The sequence below is a fragment of the Suricata suricatta genome, chromosome 15 (assembly GCF_006229205.1).
Source record: "Suricata suricatta isolate VVHF042 chromosome 15, meerkat_22Aug2017_6uvM2_HiC, whole genome shotgun sequence".
In the NCBI taxonomy this organism is placed as follows: domain Eukaryota; kingdom Metazoa; phylum Chordata; class Mammalia; order Carnivora; family Herpestidae; genus Suricata; species Suricata suricatta.
Window position 1 is genome coordinate 5277428 of NC_043714.1, and position 25066 is coordinate 5302493.

General features: G+C 38.7%; 1 pseudogene; it reads left to right on the forward strand.

Annotated features, from left to right (window-relative positions):
- Positions 1-23733: 23733 nt before the first annotated feature.
- Positions 23734-24473, forward strand: LOC115279453 (annotated as a pseudogene).
- Positions 24474-25066: the final 593 nt, after the last annotated feature.

Below are 25066 nucleotides of genomic sequence, written 5' to 3' on the forward strand. Positions count from 1 at the left end.
ACAGGAGCAGGGGAGGAACAGAGAGACAGAGAGAGAGAATCCCAAGCAGGCTCCACACTGTCAGCACGGAGCCCTACATAGGGCTCGATCCCACCAACCGTGAGATCATGACCTGAGCAGAAATCCAGAGTCAGATATGTAACTGACTGAGCCACTGAGGTGCTTGGGGAAAACAGATATTTTAAAAAGCGAGGAAGGTAATGATTGGGATGACAACAGATCTTGACTGTACATTACTCTATGAGAAAACCTGAGCACAGAGGACCAAAGTGTTCCAAGAACAGAGGGCAGGTGGTTACTGGACTGCTGAGCTTTACCATGGTAGTTTGTTTCCATCTCTGAAGTCCATGGTCTCTGACCTGCTAGTAGTGCAAGCGGTCAGTGGACGCAGGGGGCAAGACAGCCCCTTCCCTTTCCTTGTTCCCAAGAAGCCAAGGAGACTCAAATCAACAGCAAGCAGTGGTTGGGCCAGTGAGGTTGTTATGTCCTTCTGCTAACTTGTAGTAAACCTAAAGTTTCAATCTTATGTCACACTCCATACACTGACCTTGACCTTTCCATCTCTCCTTCCTTGAACAGTTAAATGATATTTCATTAGAAGGCTTGGAGTGGAAACTTTCCTCCCAACTAGAGTTCAATCCGAGAATCTCCTTCCATATCTTCTAGCAGCCTTCTGTCCTCTGTGCCTCCAGAAAAAGGCAATAATGATGTTGACAACAATAATATTTATATCATCACACATTTAGGATAAAATGTTCTGCACAAAGCACTTAAATCAAATTAAAGGCTATTAATATTTTATTCCAAGATAATAACCTTTCTCTACATACCGTTCTAAACACCTAATGTGTATAAGGGAGATGCTTTAAAATATCTTTATTCTAGGGGCACCTGGGTGGCTCAGTCAGTTAAGCATCTGACTCTTGATTTCAGATCAGGTCATGATCTCAAGGTGTGTGGGATGGGGCCCAGTGTCTGGCTCTGTGTTGACAGTACAGAGCCTGCTTCGGATAGTCTCTCTCTCTCTCTCTCTCTCGCTCTCGCTCTCCCTCTCTCTCAAAAATAAATAAATAAACATAAAAAATAAAACAAAATAAAAATCTTTATCTATGAAACACATAGTGTTTGGGGAGGGATCTCTAATGAAGTTTCCCTGAGGTACAACTAATTTGATGCCACTAAAGTACGAACCCATAGCTTTCATCCTCCCTTTCGTGTTGGAAGGGGGTCCTCCCTGGTGGTAGGGTCCTTTGAAACCAGAGAGGAATAAAGAACTGCGGTGGGGGAGGTGGGAGTCTGGAAAGCAGAGGACCACCCAGTTGGCGTGGATCAGCTGCTCAGTCAAGAAAGAGGGACCAGAGAAAGCGTATATGGTGCATTTTTGCTATTCTTGTTACTACTTTGAGATTATCACAAGCAATTCTTTCAGAATGAAACTTTTCTGTGATATTATTTTGGAAATAGCAAAGAGTAGGCATGGAGAAAGGGTGTCCCATAGTGTAAGTGAGTCTTGATGGACAAAGAATCCAAAAATGCAGAGGAATGGCATACCTCAGAAAAGGGAAGGAAAGCAAATGGAACCCTTGGGAAGCCAGCCTTGAGGGCACAGACGCCAGGAGGCAACTCAGTGCTGTGAATCTGTCATCAGCAGGCCCATGATACCCATCAGCACTTGCTCAGGGCATTACAGGCCTAATACGGGCAGGCAGAGCTGAGGTCTTAGGACCCAGAATTGAGTCTCGACACCCACTAGGCTATGAACTACCACTTTGAACCTGGGTTCTCCTCAAACTTTGACTAACCACAATATTGTACCTACAACACAGAGTTTTTAAATGAAGAATAGCCATTATAAGGAGAAAAAACACTGCCAACCACACTATCTTAGCTCTACAAATGTTAGAGTTCACATTCAGAACACACTTGATGATTTTTGAGGAAGCAGGTGGGGATTAGGAGACAAGACAGCTGACATTTCCCCTACAGTGGCTTGGTTTCCAACACCAGGAACATCCCTAGTGAGGTTTCCTTTCCATAAGTTCAGTGTCAGCTGATTTTCTAAGCGAAGAACAGCTCCTTAATTTAAGCTAGCAGAAAACGTTAAATTTTCTTGTGTGTGTTTTCTATTGATAGGTTTTCATTTTCACAAATTGTAAGTGAATGCAATTATTCTGTTGTCTTCCAGGTTACTTAGAAAGGGATTGTATTGGTGAGTGATCCTTTCTCCCCTTACATTTCCCCCCTCTTGTTACAAACAGATCCCATACGGATCGGCCACGGGAGGGACAAGTCACAAGATGAAAACGGTTTCAGACTTCTTACTCTATAAAGGTATTCATTTCTCTTTCTCTACAGAGAGATTATGAAGAACACCTTTTTGGCATCCATATTGGCTGTTTTTCACCCAGAAACGCTAGGGGCTTAAATGCACCACTAGTTTCTTTATCTGAATGTCAGGTGCCTGATCACTTATTGTTATATCAGAGGAGATGGTGAATGAAAAGAAATTGGAATTAAAAAATGAAAAACAAAACAAAACAAAATAAAAAAAACTAGGCCTTCAAGCCCAGCACCAGATGTTCAGGTTTTTCCAAATGTTTACTTGAAGATCCAAGGAGATTTGTGGATCACTTGCAAAGAAGGAAACCTTAAGAAAAAAAAGAAATCTTAATGACGCTCATTGCTAATTATCTGGCAAAATACTCAGTGTTGAATGCTATGGCCGGTGCAAAGGAGGCAGAGTAGATGAATACAGCATTTTCTTTTTTATAGTTTGCTTAATTAGGATCTCAATAGGGTATATTTATATATATATATACCATTTGGGTACTACACCACTTAAATGTCTTTTAATTTATAGATTCTACTTTATTTTGTTGTTGTTGAAGAAACGAATTCACTTTTCCTGACCAGATTTAAATAATTTAATTCCCATAGTGCTTTGTGGCATGTTCCTTCACTCCCTTTATTTTTTTTGTATGATCCTGAGATTGATTAGATTCCAGTTTGATTTTTATTAAGAAATGGCACATACATATCTCCTTTTGGAAACACACATTCCTAGCCATTTGTCCTTTTCTTATGTTAGCAGCCCTTGAGAAACATTATTTAGATTTATTAATTTATTAGAAGGGAATCTATGGAAAACAAAAGGAAAACTATGCTTCTCCAAACCAAAGAAAAATGTAAGTTTGACACCAAACTAAGGGGACATTGGCTGCCTCTTTTTTTTTTTTATTTTTTAAATTTACATTTATGTATTTTTGAGAGACAGAGAGACAGAGCACACACAAGTGGGGGAGGAGCAGAGAGAGGGAGACACAGAATCCGCAGCAGGCTCCAGGCTCTACGGTGTCCGCACAGCGCCCGACGCGGGACTCAAACCCACGAACTGTGAGATCATGACCGGAGCCAAAGTCAGAAGCTTAACTGACTGAGCCACCCAGGCGCCCCTCGCTGCCTCCTACCCGAACACTTCTCAGGTATCCATTTCCCTGATGTTCATCAGAGTATCTGCCTCATGCCCTACAGAGGCTTCGGCTTCTCTGACTCATGAAGAAGGGCTCATCTCTCTCTTTATGACTCAGTATTTGAACCCAAAGAAAAATTTACAAAAAGATGAAATTATTTGTTATTAGATGCTTTATAAAGATTTATGAATACAGTTTAAAGTTTTATACCTTAGCTATAACCTGTTAGAATAAGTTTAATATGTAGCTTAGTATTATGGATGGTATAAAACTAAAACTCTACTATTCTTCCAGCTACAAATTTCTCACCATTGTGTAAGATTGTGGATCATTCCCAACGTAGTTTTTGAATAAATAAGAACATGTAATTCTAGTAACTTATCTATAATTTTTAAATACTTGGTCACTCTGAAAATTTCAAATAGTATAGCAAAATACGAAGAACCTAAAAAGCACCTGTTTTTATACCACCCAGATTTTTTAAAGTTTATTTATTTATTAGAGAGAGGTAAAACACAAGTCGGGGTGGGGGGAGAGAGAGAAAGGGACACACAGAATCTGAAACAGGCTTCAGGCTCTGAGCTGTCAGTTCAGAGCCTGATGTGGGGCTCAAACCCATGAACCATGAGATCATCACCTGAGCCGAAGTTGGGTGCTTAACCAACTGAACCCCCCCACCCAGATATTTTTGTGAATCGAATTACCGTCATAAACACAGTAAGTGAAACTGTACCTGGTTCCTACACTCCTCTAGAGTTAATGCACTCGTCTGAACTCTGGTTCTTATTTTATAAACATGAGGGGTTTTGTGGGCAGTATAGTATGCTATGCTATGCATTGAGATAGCAGACTTATTTCCTTAGTCAAAAAAGCCTAAAAAGGTATTCGTGAACCATCTGTCCTTGTTCTGCATCCATGTGAGCTTCAAAGTGGATCCGTTCCCAGTTGACACTTCAGATGAGGCCACAGACCTGATCTGACAGCTTGCTTGCATCTGGACCCACAGAAACTGTAGGGTAAGAAATGTATATTGTTTTAAGCTGGTAATTTGGGGGAATTTATGTTGCAGCAATAGATAATTAATATCCGAGTTGAGGGGATTTATCCACTTTTATCTGTATCTTGTTCTCGGGAACTTCTTCAAACGCTGGTGATCACATGTAGAAGCAGAGCGTGTAATTTCTCAAGAAGACAAAACCAAAGCTTGGGGTATTTTATCTCCTAAAAAAAGTGCATTGTGATACTTGGTAATTCTCTCAAAAGATGGTCCTTATCTAAAATGGTAATTTTGGGCTAACATGTTAAAATAATCCCTTTCCTGCTATAAAATCTTCTCATAAGTTATTTGATATTAAGAGAAAAGTGAGAAATGTACCAACTGGAACTTAGAGCCTCAAGACATAATCAATTGGTATTTAACTGAAATCTTTCCTTTTCCCTGAGAGCAATTCTCCAGAAGTTACAAAATAAATAAATAATCAGCAGTTCATAGAGTGCTTTTAGAAAACTTGTGATTTACTTGATACCGTGTGAGCCCACTTAATAAATGTCTTAATCTTGTGCACTTGTTTATTGCAAGTTGGATTTTAACAATGAAATAGCATATTTACTACTCACATGTGCAAAAGGACAAACCCAAAAATGTATTTAATTATTTTTCTATTTTCTATTTTTTAATAGTTTATTTCTATATGATTTGTATATCTACCTATGAACTAAGATACATTTACATGCACAGTGGAAAGAATAAGTCTGAAAGATGTCCATTTGTTCTAGATCAATTAGCATTAAATTTAAGTATCCATTTCCTCGTTCCCAGACAAAAAGGGGACGATTGAATTACTCCCATCTATTAGGAAATCCGTAAGGACAGGAAGTATATTTTCATTGTTCCAGCCTCAGTAGACCAGGATTTTTGCCAAATAAGGGAATGAATGAATGAGCATATCTTTGATTTCTCTTGCCAAAGCTGTGCTATTGTCTCCACGTTTTAACTTCTCTTAAGCTTTTAAAAACTCAGCAGATTGGGTAACCAAACTCCAATTGTTCAGACATGAAAAATCAAGGGTAAATGTGCAAGCTCTACAAAATTTAAAGAAAGAAATTTGTTTTACGGCATGTTAAAATTTTTTGGTTGATGTCAAAGTTACTTTGGGAAGCAACATTTATCTTTATAACCTCACCAACTTAGGAATGCATTTTAGACTCAGTAAAACACAGGGATCAGCCTCTGCTCCATAGGAGAGAAAATGTAACCTGTTCCAAATATGTAGTTTTAAGATGGGGATATTTAAACTAGCAAGTAATACCATTTATTAAGCTCCACCTCATACCAGAGAACCAAAACATTTATACTAATGTATTTACTTAATCTTCACAGCAATTTGACAAGTAAATATTTGTATATCTATGTTAAACATGAAGAAATTGACATGGAAGAGTTTGAGTAAATTACTCAATATCAAACAACTGGCAAGAACCTGACTGCAAGTTGATTTCAATGCAAAGCTCTTTCAGGTCCAAGACTAATTACTGAGTTTCCTTGACTAAAAAATCCCATTGACAGTGAGATTGAGGGCGAGCATTTAGGGGAGAATGGAGCAAAACACTCAATGCAAACATAGATAATGTCACTGATTGATGGCAATAATATACATTTAGACTTACAGTTAGATAACTTCCTCCTGTAGACTCACATATACAAAAAATCAGTGTGTAAACTTTTTGCACATTAAAACTATCAAGCTCTTTTTGAATCAATTTTGGTCATTGACAGTAAAACAACATCACAATAATTAACTAATTTTCATAATTTTCACTCTTGGTCTCTTTGGCACTCATGCTCAGAGTAACAATATAATTGCTAAGGTTTCCTGCAGATCACCAGGGTTTTATTTATATTTCTTAATTAATTAGATTCATAGTTTCAGTTACAGGGGTAAGAGGTTTAATTAAAAAGTATATTTTTTAAATTTAAGTATAGCCGACACACAATGCTACATTAGTCTTAAGTGTACAACACAGTGATTCAACATCTCCATACATCTTAGCAGCATTAATTTGAGATTCATGTCGATCTGTATTTGAATCCAAGATCTGCAATTACGTGTATTTGAGCTACTTTCTTCTCAGGCCAGGTTAGGTCGTGCCTTGATATAAAATGCCACCAACATGTCAGTGGCTTGCAACGGCAAAGCTTTATTTCTCCCTCAAGCCACTTGTGCATCTCATGTTTGCTGCCTTGGTGTTGCCCATCATTCAGGGTTAGAGTCTGTGACATTTAAACCAAGACTGAAGGTGAAGTGGGAGGGCGGTGGATGTGCCTGGAGAAAAGTCTTCCAGGCGGAAAAACAATGTGAGCAAAGGCCTGGGATTGGCGAGTTAAAAATGAAAGGAGTTATGTTTTAGAGGGTATGTGTTCTAGAAGCCACATGGAGTCCTTGATTTACTAAATAGTTCTGCAATCCCAAGTAATCTACTTTAACTCTCTGAAACTCAGTCCTCATCAAATGAAGAGAATAACAGCAACACTTTAGTATCATATGTATATTCATTAAGTAAGATAATACCTGTGGAGAGCACCTGGCTGGCTCAGTCAGTTGGGCGTCCAACTTCAGCTCAGTTCGTGATCTCACAGTTCGTGAGTTCGAGCCCCGTGTGGAGCTCTGTGCTGACAGCTCAGAGCCTGGAGCCTGCTTCAGATTCTCTGTCTCCCTCACTCTCTGCCCCTCCCTTGCTCACATTCTGTCTCTCAAAAATGAATAAATGCTAAAAATTTTTTTTAAGATAATACCTCTGAAAATTTCTATCTCATGGCCTGGTACATATTGAATAACACTTTCTGTATATTTTCCTTTTCAGGATGGGAAACTGTGCCAACTATCAAATGGAAACATAATGGAAACATCAGTCAGACTCTCAACACACACCCTCTCTGCTCTCAAGGTGAGGTCAAATAAAACTGGGAACTAGATACTTTGTGTTGACAAGCAAACCATTGCAATTCAAAAAGCTTTGCTTCCCTTAATGTGTTTTATGTTTTTTCAACTAGACAAAAATTTTTTTTCGGTATCCATAGACAAGCCCTTCTCTGGATTCTACAGGAATATCAAAGCAAGTAAGACCTAGTTTCTGAAGATTTGTAGATCTCACAACCTAATGAGAGAGACAATACAAACCATACTGACTTTGCTTGGCTCCTGTTTGCTAAGTGGTCCCATCTAGACATAGTCTGTTCTAAAGTAAATTTCGGGGGGTTTTCAGCCATCACAATGAATGCCTATTTATGTCATTGTTCTCGTCCAGTAAAGATAGCCAGCAAAAATAGACACATTCCAATTATCTTTTTTCGTTCTCATTATTTGAGTTGTCATGATAACTGAATTAGGCTGACTAATTAGTGTGACTGACTGATTCATTTAATTAAGTTATTATAATGACTAAAAGAACCCTCAATTAAATCAAATGCTTGATTTAATGATGCTGTATTCTTGGGTTGACACAACCTCTCTAATAGAAGGGACACAATAGAATATTTAAAAGATTGGATATTTACACCCAAAAAGAGCTTTCTTAAAGGCAGGAAAGTATTGGTTTTAGTCAGCAGCTATAATGGATTACAACATCTGATAAATAAAAATAATGCAAAACTTTTCTCTCTTCTGTGTTCAACTTCATAGAATAAGACATAAAAGACTTTTCACTGAAATGATTTTATTCTTTCTACTTAATGCCCTTCTATTACAGAGTTGCAAAGCTTTTCAAATTCAAAAGTAAATGGGAAAAAATTTTTTAAATACACATTTTTGCCTGCTTCGTGTTATCCTAGACTTGGGTATTGATTGGTGAGGCACAGGGAGTTCTTTATACCTCTTTCTTGAATTATGTGGCATCAACTCTAGAGTTACCTCTTCCACTTAGTAACTGAAAATAGGAATGGAAGGAATAAATTTCAATTTGCTGGTAACCCACAAGAAGTTCAACTTTCATGGTTTTGCTTCCTTTAACCTTGAATATGGTATGCATCATTAGGTAGTGTGAGAGAGACACCCAGGACTCCCCAAAGAGCCAGTGTTCTCTACTGTACTGAAGGGAGTCAAAATACGGGAGCTGCTTGGGTCCCCTGAGTCACTACTTAGAGAAGAGCCAGGATCGCGTGATCCGCATGTGACAGTGAACATGAGCAAGAAAAACACCTTTGCTGCAGCAAGTGCCTGAGGTCTGGGGTTTATCTGTGACTGCTAGCTAGCCTCACTGCTTCAGACCCCCTTGTGGCTGAGCCTCGTGGTGCTTACCAACACTGAGTCATCCCTTCACCCCTGCAGGTGGGGTGGGGCCAGGTGTCTGAGTTCTGTGGGGCCTTCGTGGGAGCTGTACGAACCACCTGGTTGAAAGACATCATCGGGGCGCCTGGGTGGCTCAGTCGGTTAAGTGCGCAACTTTGGTTCAGGTCATGATCTCACGGTTCGTGGGTTCAAGCCCCGTGTCAGGATTTGTCCTGACAGCTCAGAGCCTGGAGCTTATCTACAGATTCTGTATCTCCCTCTCCCTCTGACCTTCCCCTGCTTGCTCGCTCTCTCGCTCTCTCTCTCAAAAATAAATAAAACATTTAAAAAAATTGGAAGACATCATCACTTGAGATGCACCCTTGAGGCTCTGCCTGAAGGCTGCAGCGCTGCCGCTGGGCGTTAACCGTTCTTCCTCTGCGGTGTGACTCCTGGACATTGAACACGTTTCAAACAGGACAAGAACGTTTCTTGTGAATATAGAGGAGTCTGCTAAGACACCTCTGATGGAGAACTACTGTCTGTCGATATCAGGAAAGGAATTTGGCTGTATCCTCATAAACGCTGGGATGCTCAAACAACAGAGACATGTTGTCCTCTGAGACATCACATACAGAGCATGGAAAAAGGTAGGTTCTGTTCAGAACAATGAAATAATTATGCTCTAATGAAGTCTGATTAATAAACTGCTCTATGAGGCAATACAAAAGTCACAGGTAAAAGTGATGTAGTAGAAGCTGCTAAAATTTGGGACAGCACTAACGTTGACACTTGACTGTGCTGGTCAGTCGATCCCACTCCCCTCAGGGTGTTATCCCACTGGAGAGAAACTCTCCTAAAACTTTAAACTTGACGATGATAAATTCACAATGGTTCTTTTTTTATGTTTATTTATTTATTTTTTTATAGTTTATTTTCAAATTGGATTCCAGATAACACCCAGTGCTTCTCCCCACAAGTGCCCCCCACCATGACCATCACCCCCTTCCCCCTTCCCCCTCCCCCTTCAGTCCATGGTTCTATTCAACAGTCTTTCATGATTTGCATCCCTCAGGCTCCCCAGCTCTCTTTCCCCCTTCCTCTCACAATGGTTCTTAAATCACTCCACAGATGTATGCCGCCGGGCCCAGAAAACTATGGATCAGGAAGGGAAAACAATTGTAAAGTAAGTACAAACACGGGAGGAAGTCCGCACTGCAGTTATGGGATGATGTGGCCATTTAAAGCCATACCAACCCCTTGCTGCTTACTTTAAATGTTTGGAACCTGCTCATTTCGATTGTTTATCTGATTATACACTATTGCAAGACCAACAATCACCATCAAACAAACAGTGATAGTGATTGTTTTGTCAATAGAATGCCTTGAACACAGGTCAGGGACTTGAGCTGTGCAGGAGGGTTCATTCCCATAGCCCTGAGTGTGGCCTGGGTATTTTGCTGAGGTAAGAATTTTCTCTTTATTGCACTGACCCCTGGTTTTGACATCTACTGATTAATAAGTTGCTCTGTGACCATGAGTCTGAGGCAAGTTTCAGGTGGTGTGTACTTGATTGTCAGCACTGTTTACTGATAAAACTGAGTCTCAGTGACATTCCAGAAGGTTCCACCACTGGAGTTGGTTGAATAGCAAGAATGTGCCTGCATACCCAGCAGGGGATACAGAGTCCTGATGAGACTCCATCTTTGGATCCCTGGTCTGAGGTGCTCTGTGTACAAGCAGGGGTCCCTGAATGAGAGAGAAAAAGCATGTGCTGGTATCACCCTGCAGGAGGGCCATTGGCGCTCATCCCTCCTTATATATTTTTTAAATGTTTATTTACTTCTGAGAGAGAGAGTGAGTGGGGGAGGGGCAGAGAAAGAAGGGGAGACAGAATCTGAAGCAGGCTCCAGGCTCTGAGCTGTCAGCACAGAGACTGACACGGGGCTTGAACTCACAAACCACAAGATCATGACCTGAGCTGAAGTTGGACACTTAACTGACTGAGTCACCGGGGCGCCCCTGCACTCATCCCTCCTTGCCTTCCAAACTCCTTGCTATGAGGCCGCTTCTGGCTGTGATGAGTATCTACACTTTCATGCTGTTGCCGTGTTGGATCTTCTTTCTATAATAATCTGAATTTTTGTAAGCATGGCTGGTATGAGCCCTAGGAATCTTCTTTAGTGATCGAAGCCTACCTCATCGCCACGGGGAGTGCAGCTCCTGTCTCCCAACTTTCTGGCACGGTGCCTGGCCTGTGGGATGCATCCACTAAATATGAAACGACAAAAGAATCTGCATACCCTTCCTTGGTGGGGAAGATGACAAAATGATTTAAATAAGCAGCAGTCAATTTAATTAAGCCACGGTGCTTACCAAATTTTTTATCTTCAAAGAAAATCTTTAAACCCCACTGGAAAGAAAGAACACCTCCACGGTCTGTTTATAAATAGTTCATCATTTGTCCTTAAATATTAATAGCTTATATTTATTGAGCTACTCTGTACCAGGCACTGGGCCAAGCGCTTCATATTTATCTTTCATTCATCCATTTGTGTTTCTAGCAAATATTTGTTAAGTACCTATTTGATAGCCAGTAATGTTTTGATCCTAGGAATACATCTCCTTCATCTCAGCCACCTTGTAAGTTGAGTACATCTCCTCATTTTACAGATAACGAAACTGAATGTTATTGGAGTTGACTGGAATCAGATTATAACAACAACGTTAGGAATTTAGTTTCATTCTGATTCTTGTCAAAACTATGCTTGGTCTTTCTTAGCCACAGGACCCTCCCTTGAAAAATGGACAGGATCAAATTCTGCCAACCTCACAGGGGGGTGACTAAGGACCAAAAGAGATAGTGTAGATCAAAATGATTTGTAAGACGCCAAGGCACTATATGCCGAAGGACAACTTCCGCACACAAAATAAGTGAGATATTTCTGAAATCGTTTTCATTGTTTGCTTTTCCTATTTAAGAATCAGAGGTGATCTATTAGAAGGAAGTGGCATAAGGATGCTTCTTCTAAGAAGAGCAGTTTCAAAACCAATAGCCAAAATCTTTATTATTTCAAGACAGATAGTGTCACAGCCACAGAGTCATGCCAAGGGTAGTGTTGCCATCAACACGAAAAGCTCTTGAATCTGGCTGTGTTTATGACCCATGCAATTTTATTTGGCATTTGACCTTAAAAATCAAAAGTCACGGTTGTAGGTCTCAATCAGAGTGACTCTGCCCAAAGGCAGAAAAATGAATTTAATGACCTTCTGAATCCCATCCCTACAGACTTAGAATTGCCTTGTCTGTAAAATGTTTTCTGAAATAATTATAGTAGAACATCTACCAGGATGAGTAGATGAGTTTCAAAAATGTAAACTGACTATGAGCACAAACTAGAAGGTTTTATTTGACTGTTTTTCCAACATCCCTACTTGAATTTAGAAAAAGAAAGATAGACAGTGCTCTTTTTTTTCATTTAAAATAAGATTTCCAAGTTACAGAGCATCTTAAAGCTTATACAATAGCAATTATCTTGTAATTAAAAATCAGATGGTTACTGGTCATAAATGTCATGGAAAAGACTGCCTGTCTGATGGATGGTCTTTAAGAGCCATTGCTAAGCACTGGAAATGGATAAACAGTTTTGAGTTATAGAAAATCTTCTCATTGGGACAAAACTTAATTTAAAAAGAAGAATGCATTATTTACAAAACATTTCAGGCTTGTGTATGAGTTTCCAAAATCTGACTAGAGAACAAGGGAACAAAGCAGGGAACAGAGGAGCTGGTTGGTTACCCACCCCTTGGTGGTTCTGGAGTCTTATTTTTATTTGCACTTGATTTTCCAAATGCCTGCTACCAGGAAGTAGTTGAAAAAGTGAACATTTTCTGTGTGTCCAAAAGGAATTCAGAATAATAGCTGCTATTGGATATCATGGGTTGAATTGTTTCCCTCAGAAAGACAATTTGAAGTCTGAATTCCCAGTGCCTCAGAATGTGATCTGATTTGGAAACAGGATCTTTACAGAGATAACTGAGCTAAAATGAGGTCATTAGGGTAGGCCCTCCTCCACTGTGACTGGTGTCCTTATAAGAAGGGGGAATTTGGACACAGAGACAAGCACACAGTGGGGACCATGTGAAGATCACAGTTGTGTTGCCAAAAGCCAGGGACCATCTGGGGCTACCAGGAGCTGGAAGATGCAAGGAGTCTTCCTCTACAGACTTTAGAGGAATCACGGCCTTGCTGTCACCTTGATTTCAGACTTCTAACCTCCAACCACGAGGCAATCAATTCCTCTTGTTTTAAGCCATGCAGCTGGTGCCAGTTCGTAACAGCAGTTCTAGGGAATGAACACAAGGATCTATTTAAAGAGATCAACTTGGTGTGGTCAGTAAGAGGGTGGACTTCAAAGTCAATTATTCATTCAGCCAACATTTTTCTGATTTCCCCTGAGAACATGGGGACAACACAGTCAGGCAGGGTCCACCTTTCACAGAGCTCACATCGAGGCTGAGGAAGACAGAAAAAGAACAAGTAGACAAATACAAAAAGTGAGCTCAGAGCTGGTGATTGCTGCAAAGAGAGAGAAGTAGAACAATAGCTAAAGAGAGCAATGGTTGGGTGTTTTCAAAATGTCTCTGAAAAGTGACATTTGAGTATCAATGGTGGAAAGAATCTAGACACATGAGTATCTGGACAAAGAGTATTCTAGGTAAAGAGATCAGAAGGAGAAAGGCTGTTAAGTAGGAGCAAGCCCACTGTGTTCCAGGAACAGAAAAAAAAAAAAGTCTGGCAAAAGAGTTCTAAATTCAGGAGACAGTGATAAGAAGGAAAGTGTGAATGGCTAGTAAGACCTAGTAGGTCATGGTGAAGATGTGGATCTTGACCCATGGATAAAAGAAAATCATGGAGGCATTTTAAGTAAAGGATTGCTGTGACTTATGTACATCTTTAAAAATTCTCACTGCAGTGCAAAGATAAATGTTGGTGAGGAATAAAATTAGGGAGAATCAGCAGTAAAAGTAAGAGAGAAATAGAGTGGGGCTAGCAGGAAAGAGAGCAAGCAGAGATAACAGTGGTCAATGTGGGAAATACTTAGTTAGACACAGGACTGGCTGACAGATTTAGTCTAGTTGGAGAAGTATAGGAAAGAAGGGTCATGGGAGCCTGCTTGGGATTCTCTCTAAAATGAATGAATTAATGAATAAAATATCTGACCTAATATACATATAATAGTAAATCTATATACACCAGGCCAGGTCAACTGTAGAAAATGTGAAGATAAGTGTAGACATGCTTTTGGTGTCCAGCAAAGTTGTTTAATTCATAGTTTGTATATTCATAAACCCAAAAGGATCTTTCAACATCACAACTTTGTAAGGCTTTCTTTAGTAAAAAGTCTTTTTTGATGTTTAGTATTCAAAAAGTCATTCTGATGTTCATTTCAGGCAAAATAAACATTTTGTTCTTACTGTTAGAAATTATGAACTATCTGGAACAGGTGATTGTCCTGTTTCATACTTTCAGCTCCAGGAAAATGTAACCTCACTTGAAAATGGAAAGGTTTGCAGAGAGTCTGAGAACAGGTTTGTTTTTTTTTTGTTGTTGTTGTTTGGTTTTGTTTTGTTTTGTTTTTGGTAAAGGGTTTGTAGAGAGTCTTGGAACAGACACATTGTATTGCTTCTCCTAATTCTCTCTTTATTGATCATATAATTTAGACAGAAGCCCTTATCAAAAGTTTCTCCCAAATTATAATGAGTTTTCTCCATCAATATACAAAAAATATAACTAAAAAGTGCTTCATGGGAGCATATTTCCTTTTAGCCCATACCATTAATATTTTTCTCCACTAGTAAAAATTTCTTTATCAGATATGCTAATAAATTAAATTGCCTACCAGTTCCTTCTCAAGGAAGTTACTATACTCAGGCTTGTTGAAGGGATAACACTTAGAAAATCATGCAACACTCAATTCTGCCTCCCTTTTTCCAAGGCAGGCATATGTGTGTATCCATGCAGAACTTGTTTCAAGATTAAGGAATAATTAGGACACCTGAATGGCTCAGTTAGTTAAGCATCTGACTCTTGGTCATGACCTCAGGATTCGTAAGATGGGGTCTCATATCGTGCTCTGCCCTAACAACGTGCAGCCTGCTTGAGATTCTCTCTCTCCCTCTCTCTCTCTCTCTCTGCCCCTTCCCTGCTCTCTTTCTCTTTCTCAAAATAAAATAAGTAAACATAAAAAAAGATTAAGGTATAATTGTGGGCGCTCGGGTGGCTCGGTACGTTGAGCGTCAGACTTCAGCTCAGGTCATGGTCTCATATCTCATGAGTTCAAGCATCTGGCTCACTACTGTCAGTGCAGAGCCCACTTCAGATCCTCTGTCCCCTTCATTCTCTCTATGCCTCTCCCTCGTTTACACATGCTCTCTCATAAATGAACATTGAAAGAAAGATTAAGGTATAAATGACAGTCAGTAAAATGCATAGATTGAAGCATCCAGTTTCGTGGTTTCGACAGTCATACATGTATGTGATATAGTGTATTTCCCGAACCATGGAGAGCTCCCTTGGGCCCCTCTTGACAGCTAATCCCTTCAGTCCCACTCTTGTCCAAACACTTTCTAATTTCTATCCCCGTAGACTAGTTTTTCCTGTATTTGGATTTCATTATATGGAATAATCCAGTGTATTTTCTTCAGAACTTGTGTGATTTTTTTTCACTCCGTAGAATATTTTTTTATTTTTTTTTAAAGTTTATTTATTTTTGATATATAGAGAGAAACAGACTGTGTGAGCAGGGAGGGACAGACAGAGGGAGACACAGAATCCAAATCAGGCTCCAGGCTTCGAGCTGTAAGCACTGAGCCCAAGGAGGAGCCAGAACTCACAAACTCTGAGATCACCTGAGCCAAAGTTGGCCACTTAACAGACTCAGCCATCCAGGCGCCTCGTCCACAGAATATTTTTTAAACTAATTCATGTCATTTATAGAATCTGCAGTCTATTCTTTTTGATTGCTTATTAGCTTATATTGAACATTATTCTTTGGTGAAGTATCTTCTTATGACTTGTCAATTATTTTGTTGGGTTATTGTCTTCTTACTGGTAATTTATAGATGGAACATGAATTCTTTATCAGATATAAGAATTCTGAATATATTTTCACAGTCAGTGGCTTATGTATTTATTATTCTGGTGGCATATTTTAATAACCACAATTTTTAAATTTTTATGAAGTCCAACTTATTATTTATTTCAATATTAGTGCATTTTGATTGAGTGTAAGTAATATTTGTCTACTCTGAGGCTAGAATGTTCTCTATGCTTTCTTCTAGAAGCTATTGGATTTCACCTTTCATCATTATACCTATAATACCTCTCAAGATTTAAGAATGGAATAAGGCAAGGCTCAAACTGTATGTGTGTGTTTGTGTGTGTCTGTGTGCATTTAAGTCAGGTTTATTGACATGCAGCTTACATGCTTTTTTAGGTATGCTTGATGAGTTTTGATAAATGTATACATTTAATCTATGCCACAATTGAGTTATAGAACATATTTATCAATTCTATTTTCCAGACACATTTTCAGTCACTCTTACTCTTTCTTGTACCCTAAACTCCTGGAAACTGCTAATATATTTTCTCCCTTTTTAGTTTTGCTCTTTCTAGAATGTCCTTTAAATGGGGTCATGAAGGGGTGTGTGAATGGCTTAGTCAGCTAAGTGTCTGGCTCAGGTCATGATCTCATGGTGTGTGAGTTCAAGCCTTACATCGGGCTCTGTGCTGACAATATGGAGCCTGCTAGGGATTCTCTTTGTCTCTCTCTGCCCCTCCCCTGCTTATGCTCGCTCTCTCTCTCTCTCTCTCTCTCTCTCTCTCTCTTTCTCTCTCTCTCTCTCAAAAAATAAACATAAAAAATAAATTTTAAGAAATGGGATCATGCAGTCCAAAGCTTTTTGTGTCTGGATTAATTCATGCAGCACAGTGCCTTTGACATTTATTCAAATGGTTGCATGTATCCATAGTCCATTCTTTTTATTGCCAAGTAGAATTTGATTTCATGGATTTACCACTATCCATTTGTTCATCGTCAGTTGATGAACATTTGGGTTGCTTCTAATTTGGGGCCATGATGAATAAAGTGTTTATGAACATATGTGTATGGGTTTTTGTGTAGATATATGCTTCTAGTTCTCTAGATGTAAAATTACTGGATCATATGGAAGGTCTATGTTTAAAGTATGGGAGTTTGAACAGGATTGATATTATTACCTCCTCAAATGCTTTGTAAAATTCACCAACAAAGCCATCTGGGCAGGAGTAGTGTGTGTGTGTGTGTGTGAATATTTATAATTATGAATTTAATTTCTTTAATAGTAAGGGCTATTCAGGTTATTTTTTTCCACAAGTGAATAAACTTTTTTACCTTACACCTTTCAAAAACTGTATACTTTTCATCTAAGCTGTAGAATATGTTGACATAAAGTTGTTCCTAAGATTTTTAAACCTTTAATTTAAATCCAAGTTAGTAAACATATAGTGTAATAACAGTATCAGGAGTAGAGTTTAGTGATCATCACTTACGTACAACATTCAGTGCTCATTCCTCAAGTGCCCTTCCTAATGTGCATCATTCATTAAGCCCATCCCCCCACCCAGCACCCCTCCAGCAACCCTCAGTTTGTTCTCTGTATTTAAGAATCTCTAATGGTTTGCCTCCCTATCTGTTTTTATCTTATTTTTGCTTCCCTTCCCCTATGTTCATCTCTTTTGTTTCTTAAATTCTGCATATGAATGAAATCAAATGATATTTGTCTTTCTCTGACTTATTTTGCTTAGCATAATACCTTCCAGTTCCATCCATGTTGTTGCAAGATTTCATGGCAAGATCTCATTGTTTTTGATCACAGAGTAATATTCCATTGTATATTTATACCACATCTTCTTCATACATTCCAAGTTGCTGTGCCAGTTTGCATTCCCACCAACAGTGCAAAAGTGTTCCCCTTTGTCTGCATCCCCACCAACATCTGTTGTTTTCTGAGTTGTTACTTTCAGCCATTCTGACAGGTGTGAGGTGATACCTCATTGTGGTTTGGATTTGCATTTCCCTGTTTCCTGTCTTACATTTAGGTCTTCCATTCAGTTTGAGTATTTTTGTGTATGGTGTAAGAAAGTAGTCCAAGTTCATTCTTCTGCATGTCTCTGTCCAGTTTTCCCAACATCATTTGCTGAAGAGACTGTCTTTTTTCTGGTGGATACTCTTTCCTGCTTTGTCAAAGATTAGTTGGCCATATATTTGTGGGTCCATTTCTGGGTTCTCTATTCTATTCCACTGATCTGTATATCTGTTTTTTTTTTTCAGTACCATACTATATTGATGATTACAGCTTTGTAATACAACTTGAAGTCTGGAATTGTGATGCCTCCTACTTTGGTTTTCTTTTTGAGGATTCCTTTGTTGATTTGGGGTCTTTATAGTTCCAAACAAATTTTAGAATTATTTGCTCTAGCTCTGTGAAGAATGCTGGCATTATTTTGATATGGACTGCATTGAATGTGTAGATTGTTTTGGGTAGTATTGACATTTTAAGAATATTTGTTCTTCCCGTCCATGATTTATCGATGTCTTTGTGTCTTCTTCAATTTCTTTCATAAGCTTTCTATAATTTTCAGTGTATGGATCTTTCACCTCTTTGGTTAGGTTTATGCCTAGGCATTTTATGTTCTTGGTGCAATTGCTTCATTATTGGTGTATAGAAATGCAACCAATTTCTGTGTATTGATTTCATATCCTGCAACTTTGCTAAATTCATGGACCAGTTCTATTCGTTTTCTGGAGGAGCCTTTTGGGATTTCCACATAGGGTACTGTTTCATCAATGAAAAGTGAAAGTTTGACTTCTTCCTTGACAATTTTGATGCCCTTTCTTTTTGTTGTCTGGTTGGTGAGGTTAGGACTTCCAAAATTATGTTGAACAACAGTGGTGAGAGTGGACATGATTGTCGTGTTCCTGACCTTAGGGAGACAGCTCTGTTATTTCCAATTGAGGATATTAGCTGTGGATCTTCTGTATATGACCTTTATGATCTTGAAGTATGTTCCTTCTATCCCTATTTTTTGAGGGTTTTTTTCTTTATCAAGAAAGAATGCTGTATTCTGTCAAATGCTTTTTCTGCATCTATTGAGAAGTTCATGTGGTTCTATATCCTTTCTTTTATTAATGTGGTGTATCACGATTAATTTGTGGGTATTGAACCGGCCCTGCAACCCAGTAATAAACTGCACTTGAATAATTGTAGTGAATAATTCTCTTAATATATTGTTAGATCTGGTTGCTAGTATCTTGCTGATAATTTCTGCATTCATGTTCATCAGGAAAATTGGTCCATAGTTCTCTATTTTAGTGGGGTCTTTGTCAGGTTTTGGAATCAAGGTAATGCTGATCCCAAATGCTTAATAAAATTTGTTTGGAAGTTTTCCTTCTATTTCTATTTTTTGGAACAGCTTCAAAAGAACAGGTAGTAATTCTTCTTTGGACAATCTGGAATAAATGGACAGATTCCTAGAAACATAAACTTCCAAAGTGAAACAAGAAGAAATATAAAAATTGAAAAGACCCATAATCAGTAAATGAATGGAATCAGTTATCCAAAATCTCCCAGTAAATAAGAATTCAGGGCTGGATGGCTGTGTAGAGGAATTCTGCCAAACATTTAAAGAAGAGTTAATACCTATTCTTTTGAAGCTGTTCTAAAACATAAGATTCCTTTATTATCTTTTTAATGTCTTTAGGATCTAAAGTAAAATCCTTTTCTTTTAGGTGTGGTAACTTGAGTCTTCTCTATTTTTTGTTGGCTAAAGGTGTACAATTTTATTGATAATTCCAGAGAACTAGTTTTTTATTTTATTGATTTTCTTTTTTGATTTTCACTTTTACATGTCATTGATAATTCATTTTCCCTATTTTGCTGCTTATCTTAAGTTTACCTTGCTCATTTATTTTTTCTGGTTTCTTAAGGTAATTTCTTAAATCAGAGGTTGGCATATTACAGCCCATGGCCTATTTATGCACAGCCTCTGAACTAAAATTGTTTTTTATATTTTAAAGGTTAGTTAAAAAAAAAAAAAACAAAGAACAGTCAACAGAGATTATGAGTCACAAAGTGCAAAATGTTTACTATTTGGTCATTAATTTTCAAATTTTACCAATTCCTGGCTTAGATCATTTATTTGAGTCTTTTTAAATATCAGCATTTAAAACTACAAATTTCCCTTTATTCACTGCTTTAGCAGGACCCCACAGCTCTGTTACAATCGTTTTTCCTCTCCATTTGAATAAAAGATTTTCCAATTTCCCTTGTGATTTCCTTTTTGCCCTAAGGATTATTAACCAGTGTTTCTTAATTTCCAAATGTTTGGTTATTCATTTCTATCTAGTTAAATCCTGCTGTGGTCAGAAATGTCTTGCAATGTGACTGTTTGTTAGCAAAGAAAAATCCCTGCAGTCTTTCTTTGAACCTTGAATTTGATGGTAATGTCTACTCCAATGACTTTAGTGGGGAATTGTTTAAAATAATTTTAGCATATCATAATGTCATTTATAAATAGGTGAATAAGTTAACTAGAAATGAAGTTGATTCTAAAACTGAATGATTTTGAAGCTCCAAAATTTACGAGTTGAACTCATAAAGCTTTGATTTTTCATTATCACTTTCTGTCTTTTTCTTTTACTTTGCTATTCCCAGACAATATTAATTCTGCAGAGGCAACATTATAAAAAGAATATCATCCTGTTTAATTTTAATCTGAATAAAATTATGAAAAGATTATTAAACAAGATCCTAAATAAAGCCAAACTATCAACAATCTAGAATCATCAAACATTTTGGTTTCTTTGAGAGTACATTTGATGCTAACAGATTAGTTTATGACTGTTCAGTATCTTGGCCGTTCCCTTTTTTCACATCTAAAGCAAGTAATGGGTTCTTTATTCAAATGGATTTTCAAGAAAAGAAATAGCATTTTTACTTGATTTGACAATATTGAAATTGGAATTCCAGAAAGATATTTTCTGAAATGGCTAGATCAACTGCGATGGAAGATCTATTAGTTAATGTTATATGTAAATGCCTACAGCTTCAGAAACCTACTTCATGCAGGGCCTGGAGGGCTCTTTCTGAATTGAGCATCTGGAGAGCCACAGGCTTGGAGCTACATGGTCCAAGTCCCGCTCTCTGGTCCCATGTTTCCTTAGTTTCCACGTATTATAATGCAGTGAGTGAGGTATTTCCCAATGGGGAGCTTCCTGACTCTCCCCCATGCTTAAACTGAATGAGCATGTGTCACCAACACTACAGCAAATAATGTTTGCAAAGTCCTGGTCCCAGGACCTGGTAGCAGCAAGACAATGCTGTTCTATTTAAGAAGTACCTCCAAAGATACAAGACACTCTCCTTTTTTTGTCTCTAACATTGATTAGAGCAAGAAAATTTTGCCATGAGCTCAACTAGAAAATCCACATGAATCAGCAATGACGTTCATCTTTACATTATTTAAAGGCTCATTGACATCAATGAATTTTTCACAGCTCTGAGTTTCAGTGCTGTTAAAACATTTCCCAGGGTAATCAGCAGCCTCAGCAAAGACACATAGATAGACGTTAAGAGGAATCGTACATCCATTATAACTATGGGGGAAGAAGTGATCTGTTCATAAATGATACCACTAGAAGATTTTTAAGCAAGTGCTTCAGAAGTTTTGTAACTAAATATTCATATCTGAAAATTGAGTTTTCCCTTCGCTAAAAAAGAATACTTCTCATACTCAAAATTATTTGAAAGGAAATCCACCCTGCTGAAAACTGGTGACATAATTTTTGAAGCCTTATGTATTCCCATCTTACATTAATGCAAAGGTAAACTAGCAAAGAGCTCTTTTCCTTGCCTATCCAGTGATTTTGGAAATGCTATTATTAACCTAATAGAATGTCTGCACTTATTAATTATGACTTAAAAAGAGAAGATATTAAAATAATCAATGCAAATAGCTACCTAATTCAATTATAAACTTTCACCTTGAACAGCTCTCTCAATGTGTTTTAAAGAATCTGTTTCAGTAGTGATATTTCCAAGTTTCATATACTTATGCAGGATTGGAGACTTTATGGCAATCATTTATATTATTATCATATAAAATATTTAGTTTGTAACATCCACAGTTTGGCCCAGACAAATTTTACTAAGGCATAAAACCAATATAACATATACCTTTCTCCAAGTTATTTCAAGTTAATGCAAGTATGTTCTCCTGCAAAAAGATTTCTAAATCATTGTAAAAATCTAGAATGTTTTTAAAGATCTTCAAAATAAAAAGAGAAAAGCATTGGATTTGGAATCAAGTGCTCCAGGCTTAAATTTTGGCTTTGAGGGCAAGATGCTTTGTAACTCTGCTCACTCCTCCTTGGATAGATTCTAGTTATTCCCTCTGCCTTTGGGGCATTGTGCCAAAGACTGCATGGTCTGAGAGCGACTTTGAGGGCCACACAAGTCATATGAAGCTCAAGAGGCAGAAATTACAAGATTAATTTCAATCAGGAAATTGAAATTGATCCAATCCATACTCAACCCACAAACAATAACCTCTAGGTTTTGAAATATCTCCCTTGAACCTCTTTTATTAATTTCTTTATTTGGTTAGATTCCTAAGGAAGAGCACAGATTTGTCACAAATAAGTATTTGATAAACTTTTATTAAGTTTTTTGGTTGTATTTAACACAATCTTCCGGAGAGAGAAATTGCTGAGTCAGAAATAAGTTTTTTCTGTTTTTGAGTAAGATTTCACAAGAATTTCTATTGCTTCCTTTCGATAACTTTGCATAGATAATATTGAGCCTATCATGATGATGTTTGTTACTATCCTTTTTATTAGAAAAGTACCCCAAGAACCTTAGTTTGGGGGAAGACAGAATTCTCATACAAAGCATCTGCTGTACTTAGGTTTGCACATCAAGGCCTTTGCACTTGCTGTTCCTCTTCTTAGAGAATTTTCTCCGGGTATCCATATGGATGTGACCTCTGTTCCTTCATATGTCTGTTCAAATCTCACTGCATCACTGAAGTCCTCTTGATGTTCTCCTAGAAAACACCCCTATCCATCTTTCTCCTTGCTTTTGTGCTATAGCCTTGACCTTCTCTGCTAGTATGTATTTGTTTTTGCGTGTTCACTATTTCCTTCACTAGAATGGAAGTTAATGAAGTCACAGACTTTTTTTTATTTGTTGAGTTAATTATTAATCAATGAGAAAAACAACACATATATTTGTATTAAAAGCTTTGGATTGTCTAATTCTACTTAAGAATAACAAAAAGGTATAGTATATTTATAGTATTGCGTGTGTCTGCTCAGACAGTGGCCATTCAGGTCTCTTGTTTTTATTTATTTTTTTAAGTTTATTTATTTATTTTGAGGGGCATGCAGAGAGAGGGGGAGAAAGGGAATCTCATGCAGCCTCCATGCTGCCAGCACAGAGCCTGACATGGGGCTTGAACTCATGAGCTGTGAGATCATGACCTCCACCAAAATCAAGAGTCAGGTGCTCAACCAACTGAGTCACACAGATGCCCTATCAGGCATCTATTAAGTAGCCAAATGGAGATTTTGAGTAGGCAGTTACCTGTGTACTCTCTTTGGAGAGAGGTGTGGGTGAAGATATCGCTGGGGATTGTCAGTGTATATGATGTTCATGTATTCTACAAGACTTGGTTAAGATCACTAGGAGAACAAGTATACGTTAAAATGGGAAGAAGCCCAATGACCAAACCCAGGGCACTCCATCGTTAGAAAGGAGTATGACTCTGGGAACACAGTGTCAGGAGAAGCAACCAAGTGCAGAGAAAGTGAGCAGGCTGCAGTGGGTGAGGATTGGCTGAGGTCCTGCCACCAAGGCTCCAATGTTCTTTATGATGAAATGTTGGGGGACCCTTCTCTCTTTTCTTTGTAGTTGATAGTGTTGGTGTGAAGAGATAGCCAACAGCATCAAAACCTTTCTCCAGGACCTTGCCAAAAGAATCAAAGTCTCTGTCTGGGTTATTCATGCCATCTTGAAGCTAGATGCTCAAATCCAGGACTAAAGAGAGGAGCAGCATTGAAGGAAGGCAAGTAGTGTCTTGTGACAGTAGAGGGAGCAGGCGTAGTGCACAAGCAGGAGATGCAGCCAGGTATTGTTCCGGGAATTTTCCAGTGCTGCGTTTGGAAGCAGAGTCTTCCTGTGTGTTCTTCATTTGTTTCATCAGGTGTGTATCCCTGAGCTTCAGTCAGTAACAGCATAAGTTACCAGTGATCCAGGGTTGACTGGACATGTTTGGTCTTGGCTGAACTCTTTCGCACATAAATTTCCAGTGTCCTTTGGGTTCTCCTTCTCTGTGCTTAGCCAGTGTCATTTGGTTTCTAGATAGGATTGATCTGGCTTTTGAGGTATCAGGGAGAAAGCCTCCCCCTATTCCCTAGTCTCAGCAAAATAATTGCTCACGTGTTCAACGGTTTGCTGCTAACTCTCTTCTTCATGCAAGGGTTGTTGTAAGTCTCTTTCCTACCCATATTTTTGGTCCCTTTGTTAGTCTTCTGCATATGTCCCTCTCTACTCACTAAACTGCTTTGAACATTCTAGTTCCATAAACGAATCAAAGCCCACCAGTGGCTATCGGTCAGAAAGTCATTCGCCTTACTAGCTTGGATGTGGTTTGCCCTTGGCTTTCCTCATAGGAACACAATCCTTGTACATTACCTCTCTATTCTCCTTCCTTGACTCATATCAACTTAACGCATGGCAATGAACCAGCTGCACCTCTTCTTGGTGGTCTTCCTAAGCAATGGACTCTTCGACAAGACCTTTACCTGCAGTCTGCCCTGAGCCCCAATCCTCCTCAGAGGGGCTCCCTTTGTTGAGTAGGTCTCTGCAGGCCCCGGAACCATCTGCGTCGAGAGGGGAGGGGTGGGGTTGGAAGGACCCTGTGGCAGCTCCCTGTTCCTGTGTCTCTCTGCTCACCTTGCCTCACTCTGCCCAGGGCCCTCTGCATATTTCCTTCTCCCAAAGAAACTGGGATTTTTGTCTCTAGTGGCCGTAAGGCACAATCTTCCTGACACCCGTTTGTCGATTTTTAACACCATCCCGAACCTGAAAGAGCCCTGGGATTTTCCTCAGCACTTTTCTAACACTTGCCGGCCTCTGTGTCTAGACTGATGTAATACCTTGTTTTTCTCCCTGTGCGGTTTATCGTCCTGCCTCTCCTTCCTACCCTCCACCACCCTTGGATGAATGGAC